This window comes from Chiroxiphia lanceolata, chromosome 14, assembly GCF_009829145.1.
Source record: "Chiroxiphia lanceolata isolate bChiLan1 chromosome 14, bChiLan1.pri, whole genome shotgun sequence".
In the NCBI taxonomy this organism is placed as follows: domain Eukaryota; kingdom Metazoa; phylum Chordata; class Aves; order Passeriformes; family Pipridae; genus Chiroxiphia; species Chiroxiphia lanceolata.
The window spans coordinates 2,892,108-2,907,845 of NC_045650.1; positions in this window are offsets into that span (position 1 = coordinate 2,892,108).

The following is a 15,738-nucleotide window of genomic DNA, read 5'->3' on the forward strand; positions in this document are numbered from 1 at the left end:
CCGAACGGGCGCCCAATGGCGGCGGCTGCGGGGGACGGGCGTGGGCGGCGCGGGGATGGGGAGTACCGGGGTGATGGGGATGGGGATGGGGTGCAGCGGGGCTAGGCGCCCCCGGAGTGATGTGGGGGCTTTTGGGGCTGCGGAGGACCAGGGTGATGGGGATGGGAGGTACCGGCGCTGGGCACCCCCTGGGGCAATGGGGATGGGGGTGACACTGGCGCTGGGCAAGCCCCGGAGAGATGGGGGTGAGGGTGACACCGGGGCTGGGCAACCCCCAGGGAGATGGGGATGTGGGATACCAGGGTGACAGTGGGAAGGTACCAGGGCTGGGCACCCTCGGAGAAATAGTGTGGGGATATCAGGGTGACTGCACTGGGTTGGGAGTCCTAGGGCTGGGCAGCCCCCGGGGCGATGGGGATGTGTGGGAGGTCCTGGGGCTGGGCATCCCAGGGTGTTGGGGCTGGGGCTGGGCCTGGGTGGGGGTCCCAACGCTGGCCCTGTGGGGTGGGTGGCTGAGCAGGGGATGGATGGAGGCAAGGGGTCAGCGACCTCTGCCAGGAGGTAGAGGCCATCTCTGAGAGCAGCTGAAGCTGTGCACAGTGGGAGACAGGAGGTGTGGGGAGAGCTTTGGAGCTTTCCTTTCCATCAGGAACCCTCTGTGAGAGCCACAGGACACTGCAAGAGCCAGGCATGGGGCTGACAAGGTATCAGGTAGGAAAAGCAGGGGAGTGCCTTATCTCCCAGCACCTCCAAGGTCCCCATTCCTGGCACTGAGTGTCCTAGACAGTGCCATGACTGCACAAGGCTGAGCTGCACACAGAGGCCCCCACCAGGATAGGCCTGGACACTGGAATCAGCTACTTCCCTTGGGCTCCTTCCCCTCACCATATCCTTCTGATGGGGAAAAAAGCCCATCCCAGGGTGGGGAAACCTGCCCAGCATACCCAGGCCTCCTGTACTCACAGCCCTTCACCCCCAGGAGCCGTGAGGGATCAGGATGGCTCAGCCCAGCGACTGTGTCCTGGGACAGAGCATCCCTGACACACTGGATCTTGGCATCTGTGTAGCAACAGAAAGGACCAGAAAGTGCTGGGAGGTTGTTATGGAAACAGCCACAAATTGGATCAGTACTTGGCGCAAGGAGCGGTTTGTGTGACTGATGTGGGAGCAGGTGGGTGTGACAGCCGCAGCAGTGCAGGGGGCCCTGTGGTGGCACCCCGGTGCCCCCGTGCCAGGGCTGGGCTGCATGGCTTGGAGGGACCTGGGTGGTCATGGGGCTATGGGCAGTGCAGGATGGCTCCCACCCACCTCACCCAGCCTTCACGCTCCCTGGGAAGGCGAAGGACCGGGGTGAGCCGGGGGTGGTTTGCAGAAATTCCATCAAGAAAATACTTTCTGCTGCTCCCCCAAGCCCCTGCCAAGCCCAGACACATGGTGCCAGGCAGCAGCCCCTCTGCAAACAGCTCCACTCGCGGGTCATGGGGCCACAATTCAACAGTGGGACCTTTGTTCTGCACCCTGCCCCGGCGAGCTGGGCAAGTCCCCATCACTCAGAGACACTTGTCACCTGGTGCGGGGCAGCCCCAGACCCCAGGTCCTCCTTAAGCCCCGTGGGCACATGTGGCTGCTTGCACTGTCCTGGCCACGTGGTTCCTGGGAGCCCAGACAGCTCCAGGCTGCCCATCCAGGACACTGGGCTCACTGTGCCAGGGCCGAAGGGAGGAAGGTACGAGTGGCTGAGTGCACCCCACATGCCTGGCCCTGCTGCAGGCACTGAGCAGGGAAGTGCCAGCGCCATGGCACTGTCTGGCCCAAGCACAGGCGTGGCTTCACTCTCTGTTCCCAGAGCAGCCCCTCTCCTGGCAGAGAACCCAGCTATGAGGAAGCCATAAACAGTCACTAAGTGGCTGAGCTGGTTATTTTCTGTCCAAGAGACCATGTTAAAGCTCACAACCAGTGAGACAGATGAGCTCATTGGAGAAGAATGGCTCGGGGCTGGCCAGGCCAGGGCCAGGGAGCAGGGCCGAGGCTCTCAGCCCCGCACCGTCACTCCCAGGGCAGAATGAGTACAGCCACCAGAGGGGTCCCAGCTGAGCTGCGGGGCAGAGCTGGGACACTGAGCTCCGCAACCCCTTGGCTTGCCCCTCTGAAAGTGACCCCCAAGCTGCCCCTCGAGACCTGGTGCTGGCAGGAGATCTGAGTGCAGGACTGAAAAACTGGGCTGGAGCTGCCGTGACACCTTTGTGCCACCTCTAGTCCCCTCCAGGCTCTACATTCCTGGGATTCCTTCAGTGCACCAACATATTTCCTTGCTCTGTGTCCCAGGAGCTGCACTGGGGCCTGACTGTCCTGCCCATGCTCAGGACGGGCACTGCCAGTGTTGCCCTCCATGCTCCCAGTGTGCCCAGTGCTGGAGAATGCAGTCACCTGGCTCTGCTACGTCCCCGGCAGTGCGAGAGCTTGGCGTGAAGCCACTTGTGGGGTCAGGCTCAGCGGACACAGGGACCCCGCAGCCCTGATCACTCCTCAACCTGCCTCCACGCCCCCAGCCATGCAGAGCTTCCTCTGAACGCCCCCCAAAACAGCTGTGCCAGAGAACAGCAGGGAGCCAGGCTGCCACCCCCTGCCATGGTGCCTTCGCTAGTTCATGTCATTTATGAGCCACTCATGGGAGATGTGGGATGCCAGGCGTGACACTGGCATCTCCCTCCAAGACCACTGGATCCCTCAGCCCCTGTGCCCTCAGCAGTGCAGGGGCAGACCAGGCACTTTCCTCGCAGTGGGGTCCCTGGGGATATTCTCTGGGGATGATTCCTGCCCCAGCCCAAGTCGGGGGGGGGGAGGGGAGAGAAGGGACACATCCAGTCCTTGGGCTGGGCATGGGAACTGCCAGGGGGCACAGGGCACTGCACCTCTACCCCCCCCCCCCGAGGCTCTGCCTGCTGCCACCATCGGTGTGTTCCACCTGTAAGCCCTCACACGAGGGGTGATGGGCACCCAGCTCTCCCCATCCCACCATCCCCACTGCGTGCGGCAGGAGCCAGGAGCTGAGCAGGCAGCTCTGCCAGCCCTGGGGCTGCCTGCTGCCTGCACCCACCTCCAGTGGGTGCCCTTCGTATGTCATGCACCCACCACTCCCGGCCAGGCCCTCCCGGAGCAGGGCAGTGAGTCCCACAGGCGGGAGAGGAAAAAAACTTCTACTTACCTAACTCTGCCTCCTCCTCTTCTTCTCCCCGCAGGGCCCGAGGCCATGGGGAACGGCAGCTGCCCTGCACCTCACCCGCTGCTCTGAGCCCCCATGGCTGCCCACGGGGCGGACTGGCGTCTGCCCCGGCCGGGAGCGGGGAACGGTCACAGCGCCAACTCCGGCAACCGCTCGCTTGCGCTAACTCGATCCAGGTTTCTGGAGAAAGGCTGGATGGAAACGCTTCTCCCACCCCAGCCCAGGCCCTTCTTAAAGATATAGCTACACGTCCCTGCTGCGGGTGCCGGAGCCATGGAGATGGAGCGGCGACGGAGCATCCTGCCAGCTGGCATCCTTCCAGCGGGTCCGGGAGCCGCGAAAGGGATGCGATTGGTGGGACCCCTGGGGAGGAGATGGCACCGCCACCTGTGCTGTGGGCTGTGCCAGCTCGTGTGGCTGCTGTGGGCAGTGCGAACTGCCCCTCCTGTAATTAACAGGGATCAGGCAGCCAGGTGAAGGGCTCCCGAGGCTGGCGGCACCCCATGGCCGCCAGGGAGGGCGGCTGTCCATCCCCCCCCCGCCCTTGGCCGGGGTCCCAGCACGGCAGGAAGGGAGCTGGTCCCACACAGGCAGCCCCTTGCAGGTGGCCTCGACAGCCCACACGCTGCCTGACAGCCGGGACCACCCGGGAGGCTGCCGGCTGCAGCTGCGGGGAGGAGAACACCCGGGGGCCAGCCGGAACCTCGTCGTGATCTGGACAAGGGTGCACCCCCACGCTGGGTCTGCAAAGGGGGATCTGCTCCCCCTGCTTGTAGGACGGAGCCACGTGAAAACCCCCCAGGTGGCAACGGTGGGATGGTGACGGACAAGCCCTGTCCAGTGGAGAGGTGCTGGCATCAGGCAGCCATGGCTGCAGCAGCCAGCTGTGAGGGATGGGAAAGCATCGGAGCAGAACCTTGCCACAGGGGCAGGTGGCTCTCAGGGCTGACCCCATAGCAGCAGAGATCCCCTGGTTCCATGGTGCACGGAGCAAGCACAAGACAACCTAGGAACATCCCTCTGGGAGCTCTGACAGCACAGACCCTGGCAGCACCCTCAGCATGCCCAGGAGTCCTCACCTCTGCAACAGGCATGTGTATGCACACTCAGACACATATGGATACACAAGCACGGGTGTGTGAGTGGGGTTTGCCCTGCACTGGGGATGTGGCGTGCCCTGCTGTTCCCATCCTCCTACCTGGCCATGGGGACACTGAGTCAGGATCTGAGCTCACAGCATGGCCATGCTGCTCCATATGGATGCAGCTGGTGACTCGAGGTGCCAGGAAGGGAGGGAAATGGCTGCCCACAGCCACTGTCTGGGTAACGGGGGGAATTACCTTGTTCCCTGGCTGCTTTGATCTGCTGCCATTAATTAACTCAAGGAGTAATGACCCTCTCCCGCTCTCTGTACTGCCCACCACACTCGGTCTCCCCATACCATGCAGCTCCACGTTGGCTCCCGGAGCTGTGACCAGCTGCCAGACACTGCACCGTGCCAGGCTGGCATCTGCATCTGGTCAGGCTCTGGTGGACAGGCAGGGGACGGTCACCCTGCGTGCTGGCAGGTACTCACCCAGAGCCACGTGTTCACCACTGCCCAAGGTGCCAGCCTGATCCCCCGCCAGAAGCATCCCGGTGCCCGAGGCGGGCGGCCGACCTCACTGCCAGGCACGAGTGCAGGAGGAGAGTGGCAGAGCCCGCTGGCACGGGTGAGGAGAAGAAGTGCCGATTCTCCTCGCCAGCATCCTCGGCCCGTTCGGTGCCGTGCCAGCTCCCGCTCAATCCAGGCTTTGTGCTGGCAGCGGGCGGCTCCCGTGCACGCGCAGGGGCCAGTGTGTGGCCAGCCCTGTGCCAGCGCCTGCAGGGAAATGGGCATGGCCAGCGGGCATGGCACTGGGCACCCGGTGAGCACAGACTGTGCTGAGGGCTGGGTACCTGTCCCCGAGGGACTGCTGGTTTCCTCCCCTGCCAGGGGTCACCTGCTCTCCAACGCTCAGCCCCCCCCCAGCCACTGGTACCTTGCTGCACGGATAACTTGCACAGGTGCCACGGGGAACCATCCTGCACTCCCACCTCTGCTTCTTCTGAGCACCACGGAGCTCCCTGCAGCTGGAGAACTGGCTGCCAAGGCACACTCCAGCTCTTGCTTCCACATGGAGGTGAACGCATCCCACACGCTGCTTTAGGATGACGCAAGCTCCAAGGAGACACATAGTTGAAGCCAATCCATGTTCCTGGTCCGTAAGTGCTGCCATATTCCCAGCCAATGTGATGCTGTAAGTGCTTCCTAAGAGGAACCAGGAACACTGGTACTTGTGGAGTTTCTTCTAAGCTCACTCTGCAGGGACTGGCCCAGGTAGGAGGAATCAGGAACACCAGGGGTCTGTGAGGCTGTGAGGGGACAGCGGCAGCCGTATTCCCTCGTGCTTCTGTGCACTTCTTACTGGGTGATGGGGGTCCTGAGGACCTGCTGTCCCCAAGGGACCTACTGCCCCTGAAGGCCACAGCCCAGCTCCTGAGCAAGGTCACCAGCTCAGCTCTCCCATGAATCCTTCCAAAACACCACCCAAGGCTAAAAATGCTTTTTTTGGAATCAAGATTTGGGTCCATTCAAGCAGGAATCCTGGCCCCAACAAAACCCCAGGAGGGAGGAAGAGAGGTTGCAGCAACAAACTGGAGATGCCATCCTCAATGTCAGCTCTCAGGATGTCCTGCATGTCCCCCTGAGCACGGTCAGGCTCTGCAGGGACCCCACGCCCACGGGCAGGGGGGCTGCGGGGGAACTGCGACCACGGAGGGTGACAAAGCCCAGCCAGGGCTGCCCACATCAACAGTGAAGGGAGCTACTGGCAGCAGGGTTGGGGTGTCCCGGCCCCCGTGCTGCCTGTAGCACACGTTTTCGGGGACTGGCTGTCAGCCCGCTGCGGAGGACGGCTGTCGGCCAGAGCGGGGCCGGTGGGAGCCGTGCGTTATCCATCCATCCACCTCTCGCTGAGCAGCTCGGCAGACGGTTCCTGTTAAGGGGAGGGTGCGGTTCCGCTCCCCCTCCTCCGGCAGCCGAGCCAACCATCCAGCCTTGGTCAGCATCCCGCTTCCCGCCCACGCCAGCAGCCTGGGGAGCTGCGCTCGCCCCTCCGATGCTGAAATCACCGCTGGCTCGGAGAAATGCAGGCAGAGAAAACGTCTTGGAGGTCTGGGAGGGGTTTGGGAGCTGCTCTGCCCTGCAGAGGAGGCTGCAGCGGGTTGTGGCTGGGATGAGCAGGGCTGGGCTCCCGGGAGGGGGATGGAGGAGAGACCCCCATAAGCCACTTCGGCACCACTGTAGGGCTTCAGAACTGCTCCGGGGCGAGCAAGCCTCACCCGACACTGGCCACAGCCCGTCCTGGTGGCCCAGGAGGCTCCGAATGCCCCTTTCCAGTGGAAGTCACGGCCACAGCGAGTCAGGGCTGCAGGGGAGGAGAGCATCAGGATGGACTGAGGCCACATCTCTCTCCAAATTGACCCTTCTTGTCCCCTTGATTTGGGACATCTCCTTTCTGTGGCTCCACAGTGAGAGCCCAGCACCACTCCTGGCACTTTGTTCTGACTTGAAGGGCACTGACCCCCTGGACAGGTGCTGATGAGGGCAGCTGCAGAGTCAGAGGAGCAGGACTCAGCAGCCTGGCCCCCAAAATGGAGCAGTGAGGCTCAGGCAGGTCCACATGGGTAAGTCCTGGGACTGCAGTCACGGTTGCAACCCTTGTCCCCTGTCCTGGGGGACCAAAGGACAGACCAACCACTCCAGCCTGGTAGGAAACTCCAGCATGTCAGCAAGGGTTTTTTTCTTTCTTTCATTCCTTTTTTTTTTTTTTTTTTTTTAATCCAGTGGCAGGATCTGGGGGAAAATGTCTGTGGCAGCCCAGCAATGGGAGAGCCGAGCAGAGGGTGCAGGGGGCAGCAGCCTTGGCTGGCCGATGGCTTTGTCTATCTCGACGGCTGGTTTCAAGGAAGGCTGGGAGGTCAGAGGACGGGAACACTGCACATTTCAGCAGGAGCAGTAAACAGCTGCTCCTGCCAGCACAGCCCGGGGTTCCTTCCAGAGAACCGTCCCGCAGCTCTTCAGGGACTGCTGCTTGAATAGCTCTCGGCGCCAGCCCCATCCTCTGCTTCGCTGAGATTTATTTCTGGAGCTGCAGGGTCCCGAGGGGGGAGGGCTGAGCCATGCCTGTGTGTGTCACCCTCTGGGACATGGCTGTGCCAAAGAGAGTGGGACAGGGAGCCTGGTCCCTGCTCTGTCCTGGCCGCAGTGGGACCTCACGCCTGGATGTGGCATCCTCGGGTCCCTGCACCAAGGGATGAGGGATTCTCCCAGGGCTAGGCGTGCATCCTCCCCACTCCCACCACTGTTGGTGAATAAGAACAGAGGAATCCAACAGTCCTTGGCTGCTGTATCACACTGGAAACAGCCACTCTGCCTTGTCGGACAAGCGTTTTCCCAGCCCTTCGCCGTGCGAGTCCTTCATCTGGCAGCAACACCTCTCCACTGGTATCTCCCCTTCCCGATGAGGAGGATGAGGCAACTCCCACCAGCTCACAGCCTCTGGCAAGACCAATGGACACCTCCTGCTGCACAGCAGTGACCTGAGCTCCCCAGCCAGGGTGAGGGGACCTGCAGCTTTTGGATGTGTTTAAACCTGTCTGTGAGGATCCAAAGCCAGGCAAAGACTCCTGACTCAGCTGAGGATGCCCAAACCTGGGAGCTGGAGCAGCGCAAGGACCATCCTTTGGAAGGGTAAACCACCGTGGGCCAATAGGAGCTGGAGCCAGCTCATCTGTGGGGGCTGAGCAGCCTCTCCTTGTGCCTTGCCTGCCCCATGGCTGGACTTTGGTAACACCTGGAGCGTTCCCACTTCCCAAGAAGTCTCTGGTCCCCATCATGTGGCATCAAAGGAGCAAAAGGATGGGACTAACCCAGCTCAGGCAAGTGCTGGGGCTGCAGCAAGGAGGTGCTGCAGCTGGTGCTGGGCTGGTTTTGTCTCCAGCCCTGCCCAGGAGGGATGGCACTTGCTGGCTCTCTGGCCTGATCCATCCCTGTCCTTGCAAGCTGGCCAGGCAGGCTGTGACAAGTCACCCAGACCCCGCTGGCTGTGCAGAGGCTGCACCAGGGCACAACTGGTCCCAGGTGATCTTCCCCTGCATCTCCCAAGTACAAGACAATGGAGTTCCATTCTGGTTTAAGAGGAAAATGTGATTTTTACCTCTCTTGGATCCTCTTCAGGAAATGAAAGCAAGGTGAAAATAAACCCCAAACCCAGTGTGGGGTGTTGTTAAGCACTTGGTCCTCACTCCCGAGACCTTACTGTGCTGCACCTCAGTGGGAAGTGCTCTCCCACAGCCCTGGGCAGTGTCAGCTCTTCCACAGTGCCGGGGGCTCACATGGAATTCTGAGATGTGATCCACCATGGGCCAATGCTGGATCACTTAGAAAAAGAAACAGCCACTGAAATACCTGTTGTAATTCTGTTCTTTCCTTAAGTAAAGAGTTCAGTCACACTGAAGGCTCCAACATCCCACCAGCTGTGGAACAGTAGTGGTGGATGGATGCAGAGAAGGCAGGCAGGTGGGTGGGCTGTGCTCCCCTTAGGGTTTGGGGTGAAATGAACTCCCGAAGCCTCTGTGCCACCAAGCAGGGATGAAGGGGAGGCGTGGTGGGCTCAGCTCTTCTTGCTTCACACTGCCCCAACTCTTCCCACAAGACAAAGCACAGCATTTTTATCATGTGACACACCTCTGACCCAGGCTCTGAGCCAGCCCAGCACATCTGTATACATGCATATTCATGATCTAATGAGAAGCTGCAGCATGGGAGGACACTTTGCTGCTGCCTTATGCACACACCTGCAGCTACCTGTGGTGTTGCTCCACAAGAAACTCCAGGTGGGTGGAATTAGCTGAATGCAAAACTTGGGGTTACACACCCCACCTGCCCACAGCAACAGCTACAGCCATCCTCCCACTGTCCCCCACACAATCCCCACCACTGTCTCCCTCACTATCCCTCACACCATCTCTCCCATGCCATCCCCCTGCTGTCCCCACACACTGTGCCCCTGCCACCATGGTGGCACACACACAACCCTCCTGTGGCCACCTGGAGCATTCCCAATGTGCTGGCCAGACACAGGCAGTGAGTGACCATCTGGTCACCCCCATTGTCAGCTCATCCTCCCTCAGACACCGGTCCAGCACATAGAGTGATGATGCTGCCAGGTTTGGCACAGCACTGGTGCTGTACACAGGTCAGCTCGGGTGAAACCTTGCTGTCCCCTCGTTTGTCCTGGCTGATTCACAGGACAACGGGAGCCTCTTCTTACCCTAATGACAAATCCACAGCATTTGCAGGAGCAGTGTGGCTCCCAGGCCGAGGCTGAGTGCTCTGCTCGCTCCCGGCACCCGGGACTCATGCTGCGAGGGTCTGGCAGTCATTTCCCATGGCTCCAGGCAGGCGGAGCAGCGAGGGAGCCCTTGCTCGGGGTTTGCCGAAAGCGGAGGCGCACGGTCTGCCAAGGGCCTGGGAAACGCGCGGCGCTTCGGGGGAACGTGCTGGAGCACCACTGCCCTTCCCACCCCGCAAAGCCTTTAAAATAAACTTCTATAAACAAATCCGAAACGAGCATATTTTAAACTCTTCTGAAACGGGCTGCCTGCTCCTGACCCTGCACAGCAGCCTGTGCCAGACCAAAACGCTTGGAATGGGAAGTGGAAGCAGTCCAAGGGAACCCAAACCCTGCTGGCTGCCAGGAGAGGGGATGAGCCGACAGGATGCCTGAGCAACAACCCAGCATGTACCCCGGACACACAACACCCTGAGCAAAAACTGTCCTGCGCTGGACGGGACAGGCCCCTTGGTCCTCTGCCCCAGAATGGGGTGAAGCCCCTAAGGCAGGGACAGTGTAGGGCTGGCAAGAACGAGCTCTGGCAGCCCAGTGTCCCTGCTTTCCCAAAACAGCCCCTGGTAACTGGGGATGCAGCATGAGATGCGCTTGGACAGCAGCCTGGAAAATGCCCACTGTGAGCAGGGAAATAAAGGCTGGGCAGAGGGAAAGGGTACGGGGTTGTCCTGGCCTCACCCTAATGCCCCAGCCCAGCCCAGTGCCCTGGCCACTGGCACCATAGGCCCTGGCACCACCACCCCTACGCTGCTCCCCCAGAACCTCCCTGCTGATGGAGCAGGGATGACGGGCCTGGACAGAAGGAGCCGGCGTGGATCACCCGCCCGGGGGGAGGACGCGGAGGGACCACGTCGGAGGAGCAGCAGCGCAGCCCTCCGGCACCGGGGCAGGGAGCAGGACCCCTCGGAGCGAGAAGCGACCGTAACGGTGGCACCCCCCGGGCTGGGGCACGCAGGACCCGCCGTCCCACGGTGTGGGACCCCTTACCTGTGGCGGCGGCGCGGAGCGGGCGGCCCCGCAGCAGCGCCTGCAGGCGGGCGGCGCGGCGGTGCAGGTGGGCGGCGCGGCGGGCCAGCGCCCGCAGGTGACCCTCGATGTCCCCGAGGAGGGCGACCGAGTGGCCGCAGAGCTCGGCCAGCTGCCGTAGCAGGGTGAGGGCCGCCAGGCTGCAGGTGTCCCGCAGCTCGGTCAGCGGCCCCGTCGGCCGGACCCGCACCGCCACGCACCGGCGGTAGAACGGCATGGGGCGGCTCGGCTCGGGGCAGCTCGACTCTGTTTTCCCCGGTCCGGTTGCCCCCCGGCCCTGCTCGGTTCAGCCCAGCCCGGCCCGGTTCCCCCCGTCCAGCCCCGCGGTTGCGAGGGCTCTGGTGCGGGTCCGGGCGGCGGGGCTCGGGGCCGGTCGGTGGGAGGAGGAGGAGGAGGAGGAGGAAGGGGAGGGAGGGGGCGGCCCCGTTCGGAGGTGCTCGGCCGGCGGCGGGGCACGGCGGCGCGTCCCGGCAGCCGGGAGGGAGAGACCGGGCCCGACGGGAGGAGCTGCGGGGCCACTACGGGCTGGCGGCACCCCCGGCGCTGGCGCTGCTCGGGCACCCTTCGGTGCCAGCTCACCCATTCTGGAGGGCACGGGCATCCCTCCCGCTGCCGGCTCTTCTCTCCTGGTGCCATTCCCGAGGGCGTGGGTACCCCTCCGGTACCAGCTCTTCCCCACCCCGTTCCCATTCCCGAAGGCATGGGCCCCTCCGACACTCTCTCCAGCTGCAGTCTTCCCTCTTGTGCTGGGAACGGGGGGTTGTGGGGCCTCCCCTGAGACCTGCCTGGGCCTCTCCGGACTTCGGGGCTCCGGTGCGCCCCGAGGTGGGCAGCTCCCAGCAGCCGCAGCAGGACAGGCCGTTAATCCCGCATTTTTCCCGCATTCCCCGTGGATGTTCCTACCCCGGCGGTTGCTCCCCCCACCCACGCCCCAGCGCACACTAAAGCCAATATTTGGGTGCCCCCGGGGCAGCGCCGGGATACAGCGGGGATGTCCTGGCTGCCCGACCTGGCTGCGTGTGGGGAGTCCCGGCAGCAGTGGGGGCAGCAGCAAAAGTTGAGAGAAGAGCAGCTGTGATGGCTGTAACCCCCCAGTCTAGCTGGCTCAGCACCCCGTCCCCAGCAGCCCCTGTTGCCTGGGACAGAGCAGGACTGGAATTCCTACAGGGAGTTTGCTGTGATACCGTTTCTCCCTATACAGTGAACCTTGCTGGACTCCTGAACTATTCCTGCACTGTTTGGGCTCACGTCAATGTTTGTGCAACCAAACCCAGCTCCATGGGGCTGCTACCGCTGAGAACTTCCTTCTCCCTCTCTCTTTTCCCTTTCCTATTTCAGCTTCATGAGGTGCCCTGAGCTCCTCTCTGTGCAGAGAGCTGAACGATGTCTCCTCCAGGACAGTCTTGGAGCTCTCCTGTGTTGTCATTCCCTGGGCTCATGGGACTGTGGCAGTCAGCACCTCCCTGAACGAAACCCAGGCAGCAGCAGGAGCTGAGGACCATTGATGTCTTGGCTCTGTTCCCAGCACAGATGGGGAAACTGAGGCACAGGGTCACACCCCACTGGGAGGTGAAGAGGGTGAAGTCAGCACAATTCTCTTAGCTTGGCCAGCCCTGATCATGAATCATCATCTGGGTAAGGAGAGCATCTGGAGCCCATCAGGGCTCTGTTTGCTCCCCATTCCCAACCCACCCACCTTTCCCAGCACTGACCTCTCCTACTGCCAGCCAAGAAGGAACACAAGGACATCGTGCCTATTTCTATGGCTTTTCCAACACAGACCTGTGTGTTTCAAAATACAAGCACCAGGTTTAAACTGTCCTCCCCATCAGCTGCAATGCCCACCTGGGCACTGTTCTGCTCGTCAGGGTGAGGACAGGCAACCCTGCCAAAATGAGAATTTATCCAGTTTTTGTCTGGTTTCAAGGTGGTTTCCTCTTGTTCTGCCTCACGACACAGGTTTGTCATGGCAGCAGTGCCCAGGTCTTGAGGCTGGCTTAGCAAGCAGGAGTATTTTAAGCCGGGTAAGTGCCAAGGGCTTTTCCTTTTGCTTTCTTTGCGTCTTTAGCCTCATTTACAAGGCTCTCCGCAGCTGGAGAGGTGTGAACACATTGCCACTGAGTGCAAGCAGAGATTCTCAGATCATAACCTGACTCCGGAACCAAAGGGATTCATAAAGCCATCACATAGTTCAACAACCTCAATAAATCACAAAATCTGGTCGCTTAGCAACTTAAACTGGCTTTTTCTTTCTTAAATGGAGTGTGTTTTCCTGAAGTCTTCTGCAAAACATTTAGCACGAGGAAACGACAAGGACCCTTTCCATGCGAAGTAAGCTGCACCATGAAGTCACCACACTATTCTGATGATCAGGAGTGGGGCTGGCCAGGGTGTGAGGGCTAGAAATGAGGAGCCACAGCCCTGCGATGGCTCTGGAACTGTGGACAGGCCTCAGGGAGAGAGCGGTGTACCTCCATGGGGGTTTTGCTTCTCTTCAGGACCAGACCCCTTGATGTAGGCAGAGCCAGGACCCAGGGGCTGCCCCGGGATGCTGTAAGGGGTGTGCAAAACCCTGGCGCAGGGAGCAATGGGCTTGGGATCCCGTGGGAAACAGCTCCATTGGCCACTGTCCGGGCAGGAGCGTAGCCAGTTCTGCAAACACTGATTGCAACCAGATGCTTCAGGCATTGCTTTCCCGGCTTCGATTCCACCCTGCAGAGAGCATCCCCTCTGAGGGAGGGGACACAGCGTATCCAAAGGGGATACCTCAGGTGCGTTTTATGGATGGTGGGGCTTTGGGTGAGCCTTGCTTGGTGGAGAGGGACAGGGGATGGTGGTGCCAGGACCCTGGAGGGGGTCCTTGCCTTCTCCCAAACTTATCCTGAGGACTCTCATGGCCTCTGTCTTGTGTCTTCTCACTGAACATCTGGTAATTGAGTGAGGATCATCAGCTCTCCACACAACCGTCTGTCCCACATTGCATCCCTGGACATCAGTAAATCCAGAGCAGCATCACTGGCTGAACCAATGCCTGAGGTGTTCAGCATCCAACAGCCAAACTCTGCTTTTGCAGAACCTCTCCAGGACCCCCAGCTCCAGAGCAACACTCGCCTGTAGCCCACGGCCACAGACGCGAGCCAAGCTCGGCTCCTCACAGGCAGCATCCGATGGGAGCTGCACTGCTCCGGCTGCCCCAGGACCCCTCACGGGGGCTCTCTCATGCTGCCCGGATGCTGGATCTCCCCTTGCCCTGTGGCTGCCACTGGCCTCCCAGTGCCCACTGGAGGGTGCTCTCTGCCAAGCTTTGCACCGTGGATGCTTCCCAGCAGCCCTTGGGGAGAAAAAAAATAAGGGAGAGGTTGGAGCGGTTTTGGCGGGATGTGCGAGTCAAATCCCTACCCCAGCGAGGAGGCAGCACCGGACCCCACCGGGCACCGTGCCGGCCCCACTGCAGCCACATGCCCCGGGACCAGCTCCTGCCCCCTTTGCCCCCCCATCCAACCCCGCCCTCTTGAGTTGCCCTCCCAGGCTTTGCCGCGGGGCAGCGATTCCGTGGCGCAGCAGCCAAAGCTGCTCCACGTGCCCGAGCTGCGGGTAAACACAGCTTGGCTGTGCCACTCCATGCGGCCTCAGGGCACGTTGCCTTGGAGCTGGTGTGGCTGCACCTCCCAGGCCGCCCCTTGTCTCTCTCTGGAGCCCCTTTCCCACTTCTGCTCCAAAGCCCAGCAATTCCTGCAGCCTCCCTGCTCTCCCTTGTGTCTCCCCAGTCATCCTGTGCAAAGGTGCCTAGCAGATCCCAGCAGAGACACGCAGGCTGCGGGTGCTGTGGGTCCACTTGGACACAGTTCTATGGCCCAGGACACTGAGTCAGGACAGGGAACAACAGCACCTGGGGTCTGGCTTTTCTTCCACACAATCCCCTTTATTTTGTGAGCTACACGCAAGCTGTCCAGAGCTTCATCCAAGGAGTGTGAAATGTCCCCACCCAGGCTGATGGATCCAGCTCCCACCCCTTCCCAGTCCCTGCCCTCCTGCTAAAAATTAATTGGCACAGCCGATACCCCAAAGGCATCTCCTACAGCCAGGTCTGACCACTGATACCAGTCGCTACCAAAGTGGGCTACAACATCCCCTGTTCTTGGCTCACACATCGTCCTAATTGTTACAGCAGCTCCTTTTCCCTCCAAATTCACTCCCTCCCACTCCAGCAGTCCCCTCTGTGCATTCTTCCAAGACTGGGCTTTGCACTCCCGAAACGTGGGTGCTGAAGAACGTGTTTGTCAAAGTGAATGTTCAGCCGTGAACTGGAAGAGCTCTCTGGCTCAGGCTGCTTGGAGGTGCAATGGGTTTTCTGGGTTCAATTAACTCTCCTCTGTGTCATCTGTGAACCGGGCTCTGCTCTCCAGCTCTTCCTCCTTTCCAGATTGCTGCGGAAAACATTAACATGCACAGTGACGAGATCCATGGTGCAGTTGTTCATGAAAAATTGAATATCAAGTCCCTTAGTTTTCTGTCCAAGCAATTTTTTCCATATTGGCATTGTTCTCCTGCCTCTTACCTGTATGCAGTGTTGCACCTTGCTCAGCCCTCTGGCTACCCCAGCCATCCATAACTCCCACTGGGAGCAGGAGCAGTACCAGTACCAGGGATGTTTTGGAAAGACTGACACATTTTCCGTCACAGAATACGTGTCATCCCATCTGTGCTCCATTAGTCTATTTTTAATCACAATTTAAAGCTATTTTCCAGGAACAAACACAAACTTGCTGGCCTGTAACTCCTTCAACCCCTGGTGATGTTTTGGGTCCAGGTATGTGACTTGCTGCCAGGTAGAGCAGAGGCTGCAGTAATGGGTTGCGCGTTCATAGAACCATGGAATGGTTTGGGTTGGAAGGGACCTTAAAGCTCATTTAATTCCACCCCCCTGCCATGGACAGGGACACCTTCCACTAGATCAGGTTCCTCCAAGTCCCATCCAGCCTGGCCCTGAACACTTTTAGGGATGGGGCAGCCACAGCTTCCCTGGGCAACCTGTGCTGGTGCCTCACCACCCTC